Source organism: Pleurodeles waltl, chromosome 1_2 (assembly GCF_031143425.1).
Source record: "Pleurodeles waltl isolate 20211129_DDA chromosome 1_2, aPleWal1.hap1.20221129, whole genome shotgun sequence".
NCBI lineage: Eukaryota > Metazoa > Chordata > Amphibia > Caudata > Salamandridae > Pleurodeles > Pleurodeles waltl.
In genome coordinates this window covers 1,150,979,160-1,151,000,461 of record NC_090437.1, presented here as the reverse complement: position 1 = coordinate 1,151,000,461, position 21,302 = coordinate 1,150,979,160, and the positions used below count along the sequence as shown (strand labels likewise).

The following is a 21,302-nucleotide window of genomic DNA, read 5'->3' as shown; positions in this document are numbered from 1 at the left end:
CTCCACAGGCTCCACAGCTGCTACAACACCACCATCTGGACCATCCTCCTGCAGGAAAGGCACCTGGCGTCGCAAAGCCAGGTTGTGAAGCATACAGCAGGCCACGATGATCTGGCACACCTTCTTCGGTGAGTACATTAGGGATCCACCTGTCATATGCATGCACCTAAACCTGGCCTTCAGGAGGCCGAAGGTCCGCTCGATCACCCTCCTAGTCCGCCCATGGGCCTCATTGTAACGTTCCTCTGCCCTGGTCCGGGGATTCCTCACTGGGGTCAGTAGCCATGACAGGTTGGGGTAACCAGAGTCACCAATTAGCCACACACGGTGTCTCTGTAGCTGTTCCATCACATAAGGGATGCTGCTATTTCGCATGATGTACACGTCATGCACTGACCCAGGGAACTTGGCATTTACATGGGAGATGTACTGGTCAGCCAAACAGACCACCTGGACATTCATTGAATGATAACTTTTTCTATTCCTGTACACCTGCTCACTTTCACTGGGGGGAACCAAAGCCACATGGGTCCCATCAATGGCACCAATGATGTTGGGGATATGGCCAAGGGCATAGAAATCACCCTTCACTGTAGCCAAATCGCCCACCTCAGGGAAAACAATGTATCTCCGCATGTATTTCATCAGGGCAGACAACACTCTGGACAAAACCTTAGAAAACATAGGCTGAGACATCCCTGATGATATGGCCACTGTTGTTTGGAATGATCCACTTGCCAAAAAATGGAGTACTGACAGAACCTGCACCAGAGGGGGAATACCTGTGGGTTGGCGAATGGGGGACATCAGGTCTGGCTCCAGCTGGGCACACAGTTCCTGTATAGTGGCTCGGTCAAGTCTGTATGTCAGTATGACATGTCTTTCTTCCATTGTCGACAGGTCCACCAGCGGTCTGTACACGGGAACATTCCTCCATCTCCTCGCAAGTCCCAGCGGATGGTGCCTAGGAAGGACAACATGGAGCACAGAGTCAAGCAACCCACAGGTACGTAACCACAGCTTGCACAGAACACGATTCGCTATGCATTGAATGGCTTGTATGAGTGGCAATGCAAGGCCTAGGCCTGTGTGACGCAGTACAAATTAAGCCATGTGGGCCCTTGAAATGGCGGCTGCCTGACCTGTGAAGTGTGACAATGGGATGTGAGGTCAATGCGCTGGCGTGGCACACCGTGGCGGTAGGCGGTCGAAGACCGCGGCGCAAAGCAGCATTGGTTAACATTGAACCCTATGGGTCTCAGGAGCCTCGGTCTGGAAGATACAATGGCTGCTGCGACTGGGGAAAGGGCCCCTGCCTTCACATCTGAGGAATTGGAGAAACTTGTTGATGGGGTCCTCCCCCAGTATGCGCTACTCTACTGTCCTCCAGACCAACAGGTAAGTACACTGGGACCATGCTTTGTGGGCAATGCCTGTGTTGAGTGGGGTGGATGAAAGATGGTGGGGAGGGGAGCGAATGAGGCATGCATCGCACGACAGATGAGAGCATGTGCCATATGGCAAGGTTGGGGAGGGGGGGCCACTCACATCGACCATGCAGAAAATTATGATATTTTTTTTCCCACCCTGTCCATGTCACATAGGTCAGCGCCCATCAGAAGATTGACATTTGGCGTGCCATCGCCAAGGACGTCCGGACCCTGGGGGTCCACAACAGACGGGGCACCCACTGCCGCAAGAGGTGGGAGGACATCCGCCGCGGGAACAGGAAGACCGCAGAGGCTCTGCTGGGGATGGCCTCCCAATGTAGGAGGGGTGGCTCCCGTCAATTGACCCCCCTGATGTCCCGGATCCTGGCGGTGGCCTACCCCGATTTGGATGGGCACGTGAGGACATCACAGCAGACACAAAGGGGGTGAGTACCAGCACATTCTGCTATGTTAGCGCACAGTGGAGGTGTCTGGGTGGGGGAGGAGGGCTGTGGGTATCTCTAGGACAGGGCGACTTCTGTAGGCTGGTCCCCTCCGTAAGGAATGGCCCTGTGCCCCCGCCCCCCACCTCTGTAGGGTGCTAAGTACAGCTATCCATGGCCCTGGGTCACCTATGTGTGCAGTTGTCGTCCATAGGCTTGTAGGCCAAGTCACAATAATTGAGTAGTGTACACCGAGTGCGCGGCGTAGTGCAGGGGGCTTCTGTGTCTGTCCTCTCTGCCAACGGTGTCGCCAATGCATGCACTCAACATGTCATTCCCCCCCCCCCCTTTTTTGTGGTCTTCCTGTTCATGTGTGCATTAGCATCATCAGGTGGAGGAGAAGTGGCATCGGAGCACGAGGGAGCTGCATCTCATATGGCCCCGGAGGGCCATGCAACCGACTCCGAGTTCACCAGTGAGACGGAGGGTGAGGGGAGCTCCACAACGGGGACCCGTGGAGACGTCAGCAACACAGACACGTCCTCGGAAGGGAGCTCCCTTGTGGTGGCGGCAACATCCGTGCCCACCGCTACAACAGGTACAGCCGCCACCCCGTGCACCAGCTCCGCCCTCCAAGCAGCCCCTCAGCGTTCGCCCCGTGCCCGCTCGCCAAGGAAGGCGGGCATCTCCTTCGCCCCAGGCACCTCAGGCCCTGCCCCAGTTACCCCTGCTGCCCTTAGTGAGGAGATCATTGACCTACTCCAGACGCTCATTGTTGGGCAGTCTACCCTTCTGAATGCCATCCAGGGTGTAGAAAGGGAGGTGCACCGGAGCAATGCATACCTGGAGGGCATTCATTCGGGTCAGGCTGCCCATCAGCGATCGTTCAACGCTCTGGCCTCAGCACTGACGGCAGCCATTGTCCCTGTCTCCTGCCTCCCCCCTCCAATTTCCTCATCCCAGTCCCACTCCCCTGTTCCTCTGCCTATCCCAGCCACACCTACAGACCAGCCTGCACACACATCAACACCCAAGGGCAGCTCATCCAGACATAAGCACCACAGATCACACAAGCATTCACACATGCAACATCCACATGCACACATGCCAACAGCCACTGCCTCCTCTGTGTCCCCCTCCTCCTCGTCTCCCTCCTCCCTCCCTGTGACGTCTCCACTCACACCTGCATGCACACCACCATCAGCCAGTACGTCCATCACCAGCACACCCACCAGAACACTCCGCACATGTGCAGTCACCACCCCCACTGCCATTCACACGTCCCCTGTGTCCTCTCCCAGTGTGTCTGTCACCCCCTCTTCCAAACCACACAAACGCAGGCAGCCACCCACCCAACAGCCATCCACCTCACGACAGCCTCCGTCACAAGCACCTGCACCCAAAGACAACACACTTGCATCTCCTACAACCACATCCTCTTCCTCCACTCCCATACCCACAGCACCTACCCTTCCCACTGCTCCTAAAAAGTTTTTCCTCTCCAAAATTAACCTCTTTGCATCACCTGACCCACCCCCTCCATCTCGTGAGAGTCCAAACAGCACCTCATCCACCACAAGCCCTGCACCTACAAGGACCATAGTCCAGGGCTATTGGAGTCCACCAGCTTCTAGGGCAGCAACATCGGCCAGCAGCAAGGGGACAGCCAGCCCACCCCCTGGGAAAAAAACTAAAAAAGGGAAGGGACGGCGCGAGAGGCCCTGGCACCGTCACCTGGCATGTCTACAAAGGTAGGCAAGGGCCCCAGAGAATTGGTGAAGGAGGGCAAGGGCAGCAGGGCGGACATTTCCGGCAGCAGGCGAGCTGCCCAGGAGGGCCCCACCAGCCCCATTTCGGGTGTGAAGGAGGACACCCACGGGCCCAGGACTCCAGCACAGGAGGGCCCCGCAAGCGAAAGGTCGGATGGCGACTGAGCGGAAAATATTGTCCCGATCTGGTTCCCTGGGAACACATGTCAAGCACCGCTGAACAGGGCCCCGCCGTGACAAGCACCGCTGAACAGGGCCCCGCCGTGGCAAGCACCGCCGAACAGGGCCCCGCCGTGGCAAGCACCGCCGAACTGGGCCCGCCATGACAAGCACCGCTGAACAGGGCCCCGCCGTGACAAGCACCGCTGAACAGGGCCCCGCCGTGACAAGCACCGCTGAACAGGGCCCCGCCGTGACAAGCACCGCTGAACAGGGCCCCGCCGTGGCAGGCACCGCTGAACTGGGCCCCGCTGTGACAAGCACCGCTGAACAGGGCTCCGCCGTGACAAGCACCGTTGAACAGGGCCCCGCCGTGACAAGCACCGCTGAACAGGGCCCCGCTGTGGCAGGCACCGCCGAACTGGGCCCCGCCGTGACAAGCACCGCCGAACAGGGCCCCGCCGTGACAAGCACCGCTGAACAGGGCCCCGCCGTGACAAGCACCGCCGAACAGGGCCCGCCGTGACAAGCACCGCTGAACAGGGCCCCGCCGTGGCAAGCACCGCCGAACTGGGCCCAAACAGGGCCCACCGTGACAAGCACCGCTGAACAGGGCCCTGCCGTGGCAGGCACCGCCGAACTGGGCCCCGCTGTGACAAGCACCGCTGAACAGGGCCCCGCCGTGGCAGGCACGGCCGAACTGGGCCCCGCCGTGGCAAGCACCGCTCCGCTGGGCCCTTCATCTCAAGCACCGCTCCGCTGGGCCCTTCCTGTCAAGCACTGCTCCGCTGGGCCCTTCATCTCAAGCACCGCTCCGCTGGGCCCTTCCTGTCAAGCACCGCTCCGCTGGGCCCTTCCTGTCAAGCACCGCTCCGCTGGGCCCTTCCTCTCAAGCACCGCTCCGCTGGGCCCTTCCTCTCAAGCACCGCTCCGCTGGGCCCTTCCTCTCAAGCACCGCTCCGCTGGGCCCTTCCTGTCAAGCACCGCTCCGCTGGGCCCTTCCTGTCAAGCACCGCTCCGCTGGGCCCTTCCTGTCAAGCACCGCTCCGCTGGGCCCTTCCTGTCAAGCACCGCTCCGCTGGGCCCTTCCTCTCAAGCACCGCTACGCTGGGCCCTTCATCTCAAGCACCGCTCCGCTGGGCCCTTCCTGTCAAGCACCGCTCCGCTGGGCCCTTCATCTCAAGCACCGCTCCGCTGGGCCCTTCCTGTCAAGCACCGCTCCGCTGGGCCCTTCCTGTCAAGCACCGCTCCGCTGGGTCCTTCCTGTCAAGCATCGCTCCACTGGGCCCTTCCTGTCAAGCACTGCTCCGCTGGGCCCTTCATCTCAAGCACCGCTCCACTGGGCCCTTCCTGTCAAGCACCGCTCCGCTGGGCCCTTCCTGTCAAGCACCGCTCCGCTGGGCCCTTCATCTCAAGCACCGCTCCACTGGGCCCTTCATCTCAAGCACCGCTCCGCTGGGCCCTTCATCTCAAGCTCCGCTGGGCCCTTCATCTCAAGCACCGCTCCGCTGGGCCCTTCCTGTCAAGCACCGCTCCGCTGGGCCCTTCATCTCAAGCACCGCTCCGCTGGGCCCTTCATCTCAAGCACCGCTCCGCTGGGCCCTTCCTGTCAAGCACCGCTCCGCTGGGCCCTTCATCTCAAGCACCCCTCCGCTGGGCCCTTCATCTCAAGCACTGCTCCGCTGGGCCCTTCCTGTAAATCACCGCTCCGCTGGGCCCTTCATCTCAAGCACCGCTCCGCTGGGCCCTTCCTGTCAAGCACCGCTCCGCTGGGCCCTTCCTGTCAAGCACCGCTCCGCTGGGCCCTTCATCTCAAGCACCGCTCCGCTGGGCCCTTCATCTCAAGCACCGCTCCGCTGGGCCCTTCATCTCAAGCACCGCTGGCCCATTGGCAGGGCCGGATCTGTGTCGGCCAGGGCTTCACGAAGCACTCTGGGCACCATGCCTCCTCCAGAACCAGTGGAGTCTGTAATCCACTTGATGGACTGTGGCTTTGCACTCCCCAGGATGGTACAGTGGGCAACCCACCCACTGTAGAGACTTGTGAGACTGTGGCTTTGCACTTCCCAGGATGGTACAGTGGGCATGGAGGCCCCTCGTGGATCTGGCGTCGTGGACTGAACTGGCTGAGGTGCCCCCCTTCCCTTCCCCCTGAGGTGCCTGTAGTTTTACTATCTGATGCCCCTGCAGTGTTCTCTCCAATGGAATCGGGTCTCGTGTGTGGGCTTTGCCCATGTGTTTAGGCCCATTGGCCCACGAACAATGGATGATACCCAATATGGGCCGGACTTTTGACCTATGTATATATTGTTCATGATGTAATATATTTTATTTATATTTTCATATTTCACTTAACTTCAATTATGCTATAATATACTTCATTTTTAATGATCATTTTATTTTGTCTTTGCATTCTTCCGGGGGGGTTGGAGGGTGTCACTCTGACTTGTTGCTCTGCATTGATGTGTGTGTTGTAGTGGGTGAGGGTGGGGGTGGGTGTGTGGCGTATGTGTGTTCCCGTAATTTTTTGCCTCCCCCCTCCCCTGTGTCATAGGTGCAGTACTCACCGTTGTCTTCTGCGCCGGCGTTCGTGCTCCTGGTAGAGGAGCAGGTAGACAATAGCTGGTAGGATGTGTAGTTCGGGTTCCATGCTGTCCAGATTCCTCGTGGGGTGTATGGAGGTGAGCGTTTTCCCATTCGAAGTCTGTTTCCGCCGTGTTTTTATCGGCGGGGCTCCCGCTCCGGAAAAGGTGGTGGATTGGTGAGTTGTGATAGGGTGGGCGGTACATTGTCTGCCGCCTGTCTGTTGGCGGTGACTGCTGCGCTGCTTGTCTGTACCGCCGTGGCGGTCGGAGTGGTAAAGTGGCGGGCTGTGTTGGCGGTTCCCGCCAGGGTCGGAATTCCATTTTTTTGGCCGCCTGCCTGTTTGCGGGTTGGCCGCCGCTTTAACACCGACCGCCAGGGTCGGAATGACCCCCTTAATTTGTTATCTTCAGCTTTGCATCTTCTGTTATGAGGCATGTTGCGCAAATGGTGTTGAAAAGTCTGAAGAGCCTTGACATGTTTTAGTGCACTGGTTGTGATCCCAGTCCCTAGCCAGAGGTGAGCCCTGCTCCCAATGTGGCCCACAGCAAACCTTGAAAGCCATGTTTTTTGCAGTAAGAGACTCAAACGTTGCCTGTTTCTACATAACCGCTTAACCATCTCAATAAGGATGGAGCTCACATGTTTCCATACCACTTTACTGCTATCTGTATACCACCATGAGCCGGTATAGGATATTTCTGGGTAATTCCACTAAAAGTAAATGTGCTACCTCAAGTGTGAGATTGAACCACATTGAGCCACATGGGCCAGTATGATTAAGATTGGATATATATGATCCATGAGGGCTGTTATCTCTTAAAGGAGCTTTTCCCAAGAGCTCTGGTCTTGTAAATAGTTTGCATTGGTTATGTCCTTCTGCTCCAAAATTAATATTGGTCACATAAACAAAAGCATTTATTGAATATGTAAATAGGGTTCTAGAACTTGATAAACAAGTGACAGTACACTATATTTGATGTTGTCTAGAATGATTACTTTATCTTCATAAATACTTCCACCAATAAGGCCAGGATATGGGCCCACTTGTGTACAGCATAGCACTATTCCTAATGTGTCAAAACCCGTAGGTAGGTTTTGCAGCATACAGAAACCAGGACTACATTTATTAATTGGTACTTGCAGAATAACCATATATTAAGGTACTATTGAGAAACGTATTAAAGCAATTTTCTGCGTTCAGAAATGCAAGGTCAGATAAATTGAAAGCGTCCCAGGGAACATATGCAGATACAAGAGTAGGACACTGTAAAGAAATGTCCCTTTTTGCATGATCACCTCCAGGTTTTGAACCGATGGTGCTGGTTTTACGATTCTGAAGGTACACTGAGTCCGTCCTGTGAAACAGGCCTACATCCTGAGGTTATAGTACCAGCGGTACCCAGGGTCTGTAGGTTAAGCTGTCTCCCATGGACTGCGTCACTTATTGTGCCACCACGAGTGAGACAAATAAAGTAAGACTCCCAGACGTTCATTGCTGGTTGATAGAACAGTTGTTGACTGCTAACTAGACTTTACCATTTAAAGTAATGGCAATGCCTAAAACCTACCTTTTTAATATTTATAAGTCACTCTTCAGACAAGTGTACTGAGCCCTAAAGACAGGATTCGTTATATTAAAAAGTTGTCCGTGTTCTTAACATTACAAGTTCTGGCAGCAAAAACCTTGCATTGTTGCTTTTAATGTGAAAAGCTTAGTAGCCCATTAGTGAATACACCTCAGAAGTGCTAACTTCTGAATGGGACTACTAAATATGATACTTCAAGGTATCAAAAAAATCATTGCATTAAACCCAAATGCTTGTCAAGTCCAACATAATGTAACTTGTGCATCATTGGCACATTAGTAAGTAGCCCATTTGTTGCCCATAGTTGTCCAGTGACCTTTTATGGTTGCTGGTCATGAGACAGGCTTCTGTCCTTCTGGGGAAGGTGGGGGAAAGTGAAAGTCTATCAGTAAGGAACATAAGGAGCTTACCTTTAGAGGAGGTGTGACCTTTCCTCGACAGGATTACCAAACAGGGTGTAAGCTAAAAAGGCAAGCTTCAAATGGGAAGCCACCTTTAAAGCACAAATGGGCTCTCACACAAGACGGACTGCTCTATCGTATAGTTTGGCATTGAGGACAGAGAGGGATAAGCTGCTGTCAAACTTTCTTTCCTTGCATGTATTCCCCAGGTAGCCACACCTCTAGGAAGCTTCACCTTTCACCTAAGGGTCCTGACATATTGACATTGGGCAGAATTGTGCATTCAGGGTTAGTAAGCTGCTGCACCTCACAGGAAGTCATCATTAGGTGGGAGGGGCCTGGGAACCCTGTGGCTAGCAGTCACAACATCCCAGAGGGCACACACTAGGCAGGAAAGTGGCACAACTGCACTCAGGCCTTAGATCATGTCAGACCATGTTTGTATTGAAGAGTATACAGAAGAAGGACTGCCATGCTGTTCCCTGAGCCTAGCAAAAAGAGGCTGAATCAAGACTGGACTGCAACTACTGCTCCTCGGGATAGCAAAGAGTAGACTCTGTTTGTGGTGCTGTGCTTGAGGAAAAGTCATCTCTGAGTCTCAGTCAGACTCAATTGACTGACTTCATGTTACAGCTACAGGGATACATAAGCAGAAGAAGCCTGCCTTGGCGAGTTGGAAGCCAACAATGCCTAACTGCCTCTGACCACCAATGTGCAGCCTGGGAGGCCAATGCTCAACCCTCAAAGGTTAGACCCAAATCAGCTAGACCTGGGAGGGATATTGGGAGTGCAGTTTGGTCACCCAAGATGGACCTGTCTCCAGTTGAAGGCGCTGCTGGTTTCACTATAAGCAGAGACGAGTAGACCAGGTGCAACTGGTTTTTGTCTGGACTTCAGGTTTCACTGTAAGCAGAGATCAGTTGCAACTAGTTTGTGGCTGGACTTTAACCGAATTTCAAGGCACATTGACCCCTGTGGCCAAAGTTGCCCCACTATTATTTTTGACTGAGGGGTGACTCCAGGGAGAGTCCCATCACTGGATCAGAAGCCACAGCATCCTTGAACATCTTCAGAATCCTGTATCACTTACATCAGGACCACTCCAATACAGTGTATGTTTGTTTGCCAGTAGAGCCTGGAACTGGACTGGAAACTGCTTTGACTGTGAGGTAGCATCAAACCAAGCTTCATTTGCTTCTAGCTCCTGCTCCCTGCCTGATTTAGCTACCCTCACAGTGGGCTAGAGTAGTAAGTTACAACTTCATAAAAGGTTTCTAAAGTTTACAAAATTTGACAGCGAGTGTGACCCATTACATATATATATTGTACTGAATGAAAAAGCAGTGATTTATTGTGCCTTTAAAAATGTATATCTCTGGAAGCCTCCATGGGATGTTTGTTGTGGAATTGTCTTTTTAAAGAAAAAGAATACAACTTATTTTTATAAGAGACCAGTATCATTCCCTTTGCTCAATAACAGTGAAGTGCAGCTGAGTCCAAAGGCTCCAGGAGCAGCAGGCCGATGCAGATTTGTAGAACACGCTATTACCTGGGAAGGTATCCAGGTGCAGAGCAGGTATAAGTCTAGCTGACCCTAGGGCCTAGTAGGACTACTTGAAAAGCTAGGTTTTCAGCCTCATGTGGAATTCAATAAGTGAGGAGGAGGCTCTTATGTGTAGTGGCAGATCGTTATACAGTTTAGGAGTGAGCTTGATTGATTCAGAAGGCTTGATTTCCGGATCTGGTTGCTCGACTGCTGGAACTGGTTTTCCGTATGCGTGGGATGTATGAAAATAGGAGTCCATGTGAGTGGAGGTGTCTCCAAGGTTGAACTGGATCTGGGAAACATTTAGATTTCGAATAACACTGGGTGCTTCACATTCGAGCAGGATGTTATCACCCATACAGGGACAAGATGAATGTACCTTCCAATCAAAGGTTGGTGTGACATTGGCTCACACAATGGAAAAGGGAAATATATATCCCTACGGAACAGAGAGGAAAAAATGTCCGTCTGAGAAAATATATACAACAATAGGATAAGGTGCCAAATGTCAATGCTTATTTCTGTGTTATTACCAACCAACCACAGTGTCAAATACAGGAACATTTTTGAGTTGCAGAGAGTAACTCAAGAGCCATGTGATCCTCACACACCTCAAGTACCCTCAGTACTAGTTGACATATCAGTGACATAAGTACCATTTAAAAGGGGTTTCTAATGATGATAGTGGGTGTGCTACATAAGAAGGATTTGTCCCATACTGCAGTATCAGTGTTGTAAGAGCAGTTGTCCTTGAGTTTCACATGAGGGCATGATGGTAAAGTAAACATGACCTTTCCAGATCATTGAGTGTTTGTCATAGCCAGTCTTGTCAAAACAGTAATGCTCAAGCATCCCAAGAAAGAGGATATTCTTTTGCATAGTAAAATTCTTATGCAGCGATTTAACATTGCATTCCACCAGACGTCAAAGTGAGACTTTGTGGACTAGCAAAGCAACTAATCCACTATGACAAGTGTAGCTTCTGGTAGCTCTGCAGATATACCTTTTCCCATGTCTTCAATTTGATGTTGAGCCACATCCTGCCACACACTGAGAAAACTCAGCAGATCTGGTCTGAGCTTGGCATTCCTATAATAACATCAATTACTTTTACTTGGTTCAGATGCAGGACATATTGCCAAGCCATCAACTAATCCAGCAGATTGTAACAAGTTGGAACTCGATATATATCATAATACAACACCTGTTCAAGCAGCTGCAGGTTGTCTTGGCTTATGGTATGAGAAATCCAGGCTTTCAGGACAGGTTTTTTATTTGATAGCTAATCTGTGGCACGTGGTTGAACACCTGTGAAAATCCTTTGGCTATTTCATCAGACAACCCTTGGTATAGCTAATCAGGTTAAAAAAATGGCACACCTCTGTTGTGAGGACTTTCTATAGATCGCTTTAACCAGCAATGGGCAGAGATCTGATGAAAGTGAGTTGGAAGAGGGCAAGTCTTTTCTACAATGGAAGGTAGCAAACCTGCTGGCACCTTTCTGGAGGATGATGCATTGTATCTTAGAATAATTAGGAGTATTATTTGAAGATGTTTGTGTATCCAGAGCAGAGGACACTCAGTCACAATCTTTTTTTTTTAGTGTTTCATTTATTCTGGGATAGACAGCTAGATAGTCAGTTATAATAGCAATTATTTGATAGCAGAATCATTACCATGGTAGCACATCATACAAACATGTTCTTTCAGCCCAATAAGGGCTAAAAACCAATTAGCTCCTTCTTGCATAACGTACAGTAATGCCTTAGTATAGAACCACCTTTAATTTATTCCTTACTCCCCACCTCTCAATGACTCCAAATCCTATCAATACGAGCTATCAAACCCATTCTCCTGGCATACATAATGTCTCGAGGTCAAATCTTTTCCATCTTTAAAATCCTTTGAGAAACCGAGGGAATTACATCAGATTTCCATTTAGCCAAAATTAAGAATCTGGCCCCATGCTGCAATAAAAACCACCTGGGGCTGTGGTATAGACATCTCAAAAGAAGTGACCACAATACCAAACAGTGCCCTATATGTATTTGGAGTGATGGTATACGCAAATCTTGAGCTTAATTCAGCTTAAGTCCTTAGGATAACTGCACCTGAATGTCATGAGCAGCGAATCCCCATTCACCTGCTTGGATCTAAAGCAACAAGAATCTGCCTCTGAATATATTTTTGGGATTTTGGCAGGTGTACAGTACAGCATCAATTTGTGAAGAAAGCCACCCTTCTAAAATTCATAGCACTGAGTGCCTTCTGGCTTATACGGTTATAGAGCTGCGATTGATTGCTATTCAGCCGACACCCTGTTTAGTCGTCTTTAAGCTGTAGCAAATCCCTAATCAATGCTTTGCTGTGTTGGCTATACCAATTGCCTAAACCCTGTAGTTTGGTAAAAATAAACACGCTTTCCCAAGTTCATCTCCAAAAGATCCCTCGCTCGGTCTATATCCCAAGCAGAAATGCTTAACCTGGATACAACTAAATGACAGGGATCTATATTAGGGTTGAGCTCCACCAGCCTATTCTACCTAATAAATTTGCCACTAAAATACAAATCTTGCACTGTCTTGAAGCCTAACCGAGACCAATGAAGGCATGTGGAGACTGATAAATGCAGCCCCAGCAGGATACAATCCACAAGTTACAATCTCATGATCCTCCCAAATTCTCTTAAAACACTCCATTCTGAGTCTCTGGTTATTCTATCTAGTTATTTTAGGAAACTTTGGAATTTCTATAAAAGTGGAGATATTAATTTCAGAATTCTTTAACATAAGGTTGAGATAAAAGTTTGCTATTCTTGAACTAGAAGAGGAGGATCGGGTTAACCAATCTAGGAGTGCTGCCTGATAATAAGTCTTGATACTAAGGAATGCCAACCCTCCCGCTTCCCTATCTAATTGCAATGCCTGGGTCTTCAATCTAGGCTTCTTTTTTGCCAGATTCAATTTCTTGATTTCTCAGTTCACAGATTGAAAACGGACTGAGGAACTTTCATCACAATGTTCACAAACAAAAACAGAAGTAGCAAAGTAACTCATTTTGACTAGAGCTACTCGCTCAGTAATCCATAAAGGAAGGTTCTGCCATAGCTCCAATGAGCCGGATGTCTTTTTTAATGTAGGCCTAAAATTAAGTGTGAATAAATCATCTAGCTTAGAGGTTACATAAATTCCTAAATATGTTATTGGGGTGCCCACTAAATAATGAGCCTTGAGAGAGTCTGGCAATACATCGGAGGCGCAGTTAAGTAGAATCACTTCTGATTTCCCATAGTGTATCTTATGGCCCCCAACTCTCGTAAACCCACAAATTTTAGTGAGAGCCCCTGCAATGTCAGACGTGCCTGCTGTCAGATACTGAGCCAGCAAATAATTTCAGCTTTGACACTTCTACAGGTGGCTGGAAGATTGTTCTAGTCTTATGGTACATGCTAATGGCTCAAAAAATAGAGAGAATAATATTGGGGAAAGGAGGCACCCTTGACGTGTTCCACGACTTATTGTGATCGTGCCTGCTGTTTTGCCATTTATAATAATTGCTGCTTTTGTGTTTGCATAGAGGTTCTTGATAACCTCAACAAATCGGGGAGGAAAGGCAAACATTGAACCTGTTCAATTGCTTTTTCGGCATCAAGCAGTATTATTGTTGTCTTAGTGCTTGATTGTGACTTTGGCGGTCTTACCGCTGGACTGCTGCGGTGGTGGGCCTGTCAACGTTGCCAAGCCTGCGGCCTCCCACCCACTGTATTAAGATGTTTCTGTTGTGGTGGCGGTCTCAGGGCGGCGCTCTTATGACGGAGGTGAACCGGTGCGCTAGGAATGTCAATTTTCATAGGTTTTGTTCCACAGTGCAAATACATATGTGTGTGTCTGTAGACGAATCAAGTTTGAAAATACACACATATGTATTACATCTATGGAAAACATACCTTGTCCAACAGCATGGGTCCACAGCCTTTGTAACAGTGAAACAAATGTACAAGTGGCTTACCTTAGGAGTTGACGCCAACGGTGTGCATTTTATTCATGGGAAAGGTGTCTACAGCAAAGGCAGGACCTGGACGAGGTGCTCCATGATGGAAAGAAGAGTGTAAGTTGAATATAGGGTGAGTTTTACAGTACTACAGGAGAAAACAGTAATTTAAGATGGTTGTTTCCTAACCACTCCCACACCAAGCTGGTGGCACCTCGTAATCCGGAACACACTGTGAAGTCAGACAGCCCTCTTAATCAATGCCACCTGGCAGTCTGATTACAGGCTTGCAAATCATGGCCAAAACTGTTGTAAATGAAGTGTCAGTCGGGCAAGCCTGAACTTTAGGTGAAGCTTTTATCAGCCTACCAAAGCGTGACTTTATCCTGCCAGCAACTGACTACCAGAAAATTAAATTACAACATTCTAGTGGAACCTTAGAACACAGGTCCACTTACATCATAAATATGACAGTATTTTTAATTACAGTTAATTAAAATTCTAAATTGATGGACCTGTATTTCCAATAGACTTTATTTTAGTTTCCACATTTAGATAAATCTTCAAAAACAGCAAGACTAAGGGCCTGATTATAACTTTGGCAGAGGGGGTTAATCCGTCCCAAATGTGACGGATATCCCGCCCGCCGTATTACGTGTCCATTATATCCTATGGAACTCGTAATATGGTGGGCGGGGTATCTGTCACATTTGGGACGGATTAACCCCCTCCGCCAAAGTTGTAATCAGGTCCTAAATCTCTTTTTTTCAGGTTTGTGATGCATCTGCATTGTGACATAATGCCTTTAACTTTCTTGTAATCATTCTGCATTACGAAATTGATTGTGGGTAGTCAGATGCCACTTAGCAGATGGTTAGTTTGTTGCCTGTGATGGCAACATGAGTTAGATGCTTTGGTGCCACATGAGAAATATTAAAATATTGATGCATGCCCATGGGAATAACAAGGAACAGGAAGACCCATGTTCCGCGCAAATTGCCAAAGATTGCAGTGGACCCTTATGATTGATTGTGATTCGGGAGATATCTGAGTTATTAAATTAATACATTCTGTTAGAAACAAATGATGGAGGTCTTTGTTACGTTAACTTGGGTTGGAGAGAAAGGGACATTGTTGGCCACACAATTACTTTATGGGATTACCTACCTTCATTGCCTCTGCTGTGATGTAATCATCGGGTGCCAGGATTAAGTATCTTCTACTCTAGGTATGAAAACCGCTTATGCATGAACCTAAATTTAACTCATTTATTTAGCCTGGGGTAATTCTGAATATCTAGCAGGAAAGCTAGAAAGCTAATCTTATATCTGACATGCCTGGTTCGCCCTGCAAAGAAACATTTAAAATTCCTTGCCTCTAGTGGCCTAGGCCTCTAAAAAGGGCTAGAGGTTCTTGGGCAGTGAAGGAAGAAATGGAGGCATGGCTTGTGGCAGTATGTGTGCTGTATCCTTTATAAAGTAGCAGAGATTAATATGATGGAGTCTAACCCAGCGTAATCCTTGGTCAGAAAGAACTGCTTCCTCAGCAAAATGGTAACTGTGGATCTCCTCTCTAAAAAAGGATGCACATTTTAATTTCAATCGTCTCCAACAATCAGATCATCACAAAAGACATTTTTTTATGAGAGTAAAGATATCATCCCCAATTGCGACCTCAAAATTATTTGAACCATACCTTTGTGACATACATACAGGAATATATTAATAATGGCGACATCTATTAAAACAGGTATACTTTCAGTGTTCTGGGTGAGATCTTCGATCCTAGTAGATGTATGGCATAGTATAATGAAAACATGAGCCACCCATGTTTATTTAATTATCATGCCCTCAAGTTGAACCGAGATTCCTGAATCCGCATTTTTTATCTCACAAGTTTACCTAAATAACATTTCATTAAACCACGCCAGCCATAGGTATTTACAGTAACCCTGTCTTGATAACATATATCCTCTTGTATACAGACTATCATCAATAAAAAACTGTTAAAAAGCAAGAAGTATCAACCATATAATTAAAGGGACTCTGTATAGTTTGATTACAAAGAAATAAAGGTAAGATAAGACTCAGGTAAAAAGAAGAAAAAAAGGTATTGCAATAACAGTGGACTGCCGATATAATTAAGTAATAGCCTGGCAATAGCTATTATTCTATGAAAGTATTTCCAAGGTAAATAACGAGAAAAAAGCTAAATATACATCGTATATTGAAAACAGCACACTCATACCACGTTGAACAAAAATATGAACGTTATATTCAGTTAATCATATCTTCCGTTATAAATGTCCTTGTACAGTTCAAAGACTTGTTTGATCCTCATGATTGTTTTGTGGTGTTATTGTTTTATTTCTGTGACACTCCTCGATGTGTGCTTTAAAAAACAGCTTCATTCATTTTTTTTTATTTTTTTTAAACAGCGTATTGATCTCACGATCATCTCTGAAGTCACACCCATGGATACATTTACATATGGAATCAATCAATCTATCTATCAGTATTAGTGTAGTGCAATACTACCACCCCTAAGGGTCTGTGGGTGGTGAGGGTGCAGTGTCTCAGCTGAAAAGGCAGGTCCTAAGTTTCTTTCTGAAGTCTCCTAGGTAGGGGGCTGTTCAGAGGTGGAGGGGCAGGTCATTCCAGGTCTTGGCGGAGATGAAAGGGAAGGAGCGACCTTAGCTGCGATGGATGCGTTCAGTCAATGGTTTATGTGTGATGGTCCTTGGCCACATAGGGCTCTGTATGCATGTGTGAGGATCTTGAACTGGCATCTCTTCTTGATGGGGAGCCAGTGGAAGTTTTTGAAATGAGGGGGGATGCATGTCTGTTTGTGGAGGTCCAGGATGAATCTGGCTGCAGTGTTCTGTATGGTCTGGAGTCTGTTAGGGAGCTGGGTGGAGATTCCGGCATAGAGAGCACCTGCGTGATGGTCTTTCTGGTATTGATGGTAATCATTTTGAAGAGTCTCTGGAGCATGTGGAGGATCTGGAAGCAGGAGGAGGCGACTGCACTGACTTGTCATTTCATGGTGAGATGGCTGTCAAGGATGGTGCTGCGGTTGCATGCATGGTCTGTGGTGTGGGTGTAGCTCCGAGTTTTGCCGGCCACCAGCTCTGGTCCCATGTGGAGGTGTTGTTCCCGAAGACCAGAACTTCTGTTTTGTCTGAGTTGAGTTTGAGGTAGCTGTCTCTCATCCAGTTTGCTATGTTGGTCATGGTGCTGCAGAAGTTGTTTTTTTCGTTGTGGGGGTGTTCAGTGAGCAGGAGGAATCAGTCAGAAGTGTTTGAGGCCACTGTGGTTGGCAGAAGGTTTCTTGAGGAGGGGTCTGACGTCTGCGTGTTCCCATCCATCTGGGAAAGTTGCTTTGGAGATGGAGATGCTGAGGATGCTTGTTCATTCCAAGCATACTGGGTTGGCTTTCAGGTGGAAGAGGTGGTATGGGTCATTGGGTGTTCCAGCGTGGATGGATGATATGATGGCTGTGGTGGTTTGGGTGGCGAGAGGAGACCAAGTGGTTAATGTTCCGGTGGTGTTCGTTGGTTGGTTAAAGTTCTCGATGCTGAGGGTGGTGGATTTGGGGGTCAAACGTTTTGTAGGTGGTTGCAATCTTGCTGTGGAAGTACTCTGAGAGGGTGCTGCAGAGTTCTTGGGAGGGGTGGATGGCGTTCTCCTTGGCTGTCGGGTTGAAAAATTCCTGGACAGTTTTGAGGAGTTCCTTCGTGTGGTTGGCCGCAGTGTTGATGCAGACATTGATGGCTGTTTGCTTGACTTCTTTTATGCATAGGTGGTAATTGCTAAGGACTGCTTTGTGACCAGCTCTGTCCGCAGGGTCCTTGGTAGTGCGCCATCGCTTCTCGAGGTGGTAGCAGTTCTGCTTGGTGATTCTAAGCTCTGGAGTGTACCAACTGACTTGTTTGGAGCCTTTGTTCATTTTTGTTGTTTTCATTGGGGTGACTTCATCTAGGCATTTGTTGATCCGGTTGGAGATGTTCTGGACGGCCTCGACAAGGTCTGCAGAAGTTTTGGTTTGTGAGGTTCTGAGGGCTTAAGTCCATACCATCTCGTTCACCTTGCCCCTGGTGTGTGGGGGGGTGCTGTGGTGCTTGCCATTGGGGTGCTGGTAATTGGAGATGGTAAACTGAACAATAGTATGGTCAGTCCAGGTGGGTTCGGGGATGTGGGTGAATTTGATTCTGTCATTGGAGGTGAATATGGCATCAAGTGTGTGTGTGGCTTTGTGTGTGGTTTCGGTGAGTAGTTGGGTGAGGCCGATGTTGCTGAGGTTTTCCAGGAGGGGGGGAGAGTTGGTGTGGTTGGGGTCATCAACTTGGAAGTTGAGGTCCCAGATCAGGGCGTAGTTGAGGGAATTGATGGCAAGTATTAGTGTCAGTTTGTAGTCAGAAGTTGAGTTGTTCCATAAGCGGCATGGGGTTGTCGTTGGTGACGGTTCATCGGATGGTTTCCTTGAAGATGATGGCTATGCCCTCCATGTTTATCTGCGCAGTCGTGGTGTATTATATTGTATCCATGTAGGGTGGTGGTGGCGATGTTGGGGTTCAAGGAGGGGTTGAGACAGGTTTTGGTGATGAACGCAACATCTGGGTAGGTGGTGATGGTATTCCAGATTTCCATGGCGTGTTTGCCTAGAGAGCAGACATTGAGCAGGACGCATTGGAGTGGTGATGTATCATTCGTAGTCATCGACACTGGGGTGGTGTGAGGTCCGGTGCAGGCAAGGGGTCCAGTGTGGCATGTGAAGTGGCAGTGGCAGCAGATGTAGGGTCCTTTCGTTGATCGCGGGGTGGCTGTGAAACAGCTGCTGACCGGTGTCCATGGTCAGATGGTGGGGAAGCCAGGGGTTCTGGTGGTAGGTGGAGTCCAGGCATGGACAAATGCAGACAGACTTGCCTTTGGTGTGCCTTCGGGATGCTGCTGGCTTTCCCCCTTCTTGCGGCTGCACAGCGGCTTCTATAAGTAGCCCTTTGAAGTGGGAGAGGCTGTCAGGGCAGAAGGAGGGTGGGAAGCGGAAAGAGCAGTAGGCGGGAGAGAGATGGTAGGAAAACATGCAGTGCAATCAGCGGGACAAGCGACTAATAAGGCACAGAAAAGTAACTACATATAAAAATCAGAAATACAAGTAACAATACAATAATGCCAAATACAGTGGCAAAATATGGCCAGGCAAAAGACAATTCAAAGTTAGCTACCAGCAGGAATCAGACTCGAGGCAGGAGGAGCGAACTGACGGCAGTGGTGACTGGATCACTGATGCTAATCGCGGAATCAGTGAAAGGAGCTGTGTGATCTGGTGGGCGAGCGGCAAGCAAAACCAGAGGTCAAATCAATAATTGTGTTAAGCCCTACACTCTTAAATTCAAACATTGCATTCTCAACATCTCAAGACACACAATTTTTGAGTTTCTTCAAACTGAAGATAGAAAATAATTTCACTCATTGTTTTTGTTCTCCTACTTACTACAAATGGTACACCATCTCGACATAAAACCACTGAGACTTCCACTTATCTGAGATCGGTACACAGTGCAAACGTTATATCTGTCATTTACAATATTTTGTAGACTGCTGTAACAAGCCTTAAATGCAGGGTATTATTATTACTATTAGTGCTGGCTTTAGGGTGATGTGACCCGTGCTATTGTACTGGGCGACATGGTGTGTCAGGCTGAACTGAGATGAGTGGTCTGCTGAGATCTTCCAGTGCCCTGCATTTTTTCAGGGGAAATTCAAAAGGCATATTAAATCTGGCAGGTAATGTACTTAAGGGTAATATCTGTGATTTGTATAGTCACAGTTTTGACTCATGACATAGTAGCATAGAGGGTAACTGTTCCTGCTGCAGAGCACAACGTGAAAAGCAGATATCAGATTCATATTTTATATTGGAACCTCAGTGAGTTATTGCTTTTGTCACAGAGATCATGTTATTACTTGGATTTCATAAGTAGCAATCCTTCTGATATGACACGTTGTGCTATGAATTGACATGAAAACACTACATGCAATTTGAAAGAAATAGGTTTAGAGACTTGGGGCCAGATGTAGCAAAGGTTTTTACCCATTCTGTGTCTATGGGAAAAAGTGTTCGTACATATGGCCCTTAGGGCCGAATTTCAGAAAAGTGGCACTGCATCCAATAAAGCCTCACTTTTATTGTGCCCCCCTGCAGCCCTCTAATGCCACCATGTGTGTGCCGTATATATGATACGGCACACCATGGCGGTATTAGGAACAATAGCGTCTAAAATGTTGACACTAGTGAAGCAAAGTGCAAGGAGGCCCATTGATTACAAAGGGTGCACCCTTTTAATGCCTGCTTTCAGCAGGCGTTAAAAATTACATAAAAAAGTGACATAATAAAATCTTGTAGATTTAATTGCGCCAGTTTTGCAGTCCTCCTTGCGCCAGAACACCCCCTTTGCATACATTATGCATGGCGCCTGCATAATGCAGGAGCAAAGGGTCACCAAGTAGTGCAATGCATGTATTGCGCCACTTTGGGGATATGGTGCTCCGATTTTACAAACCTAGCGCCACATTAGCATTTTACGCTAACGTGGCGCTATGCCTTCTTAAATTTGGCCCTTATTGTTTTTTCACTTAATCTTTTATTATTTCAAGGTTGCTAAAAATGGTTCTTTTGAGCAGCGATACAATATTATGACACCTCAATCATTGTGTTACATTTATGGGGTGGAATTACTAACACTTTGTGCCTCGTTTGCATCACAAAGTTGAATCAAACCTAGTGAAACATGTTGTATTGGGGCTGACTTCTAGTGTAAATCCCTAAACTAAAACACAGTAGCATTACGAGCTACTTTATGTCAAGGAGGTACCATTGGTGGTAAATCATTATTCTTATGCACTCACCCACGGATTTTGACACAAATCTCTATCTACAAACTTTGATAGAAAGAGATTGGGAATTCCATTAAAAAATTACACCCTCCTTGAGACAGGCATAACATTTGAGAAAAAGTCATGGGGCATATTTACAAGAAAGTGGTGCTGCCCTGCATCACTTAGGAAATGCAGGGATGCACCGTATTTACAAAAATACGGTGCACCCCTGTGGCTCCCCTAGCCCCTAGGGTGGTGTTAAATTTAGCTGCCTAGCGCAAATGCAGGCTCCCTGTGTTGCAGGGAATGATTGTTTATGTGCAGGAAGGGACACCTTCCTGCACATAGACAATCATTAATGGCCTTTTGCTCTTTCTATGTGAGCTGCAGAATGCAAGTGTTCTGCACTCTACAGTACACATCCAATGTGGGAAAAGTTTTAATTTTATCTTGGTATAGTATTTTGTATTGGTAGGGCATCCTTCAGTACACGACATATGGTGGTCATCATACA

General features: G+C 48.1%; 1 protein-coding gene across 1 annotated transcript in view; it reads left to right on the top strand.

Annotated features, from left to right (window-relative positions):
* The window catches only part of LOC138248881 (proton channel OTOP1-like), a 317,938-nt gene that overhangs the window by 139,441 nt on the left and 157,195 nt on the right, over positions 1-21,302 (top strand). The window lies entirely within an intron of this gene.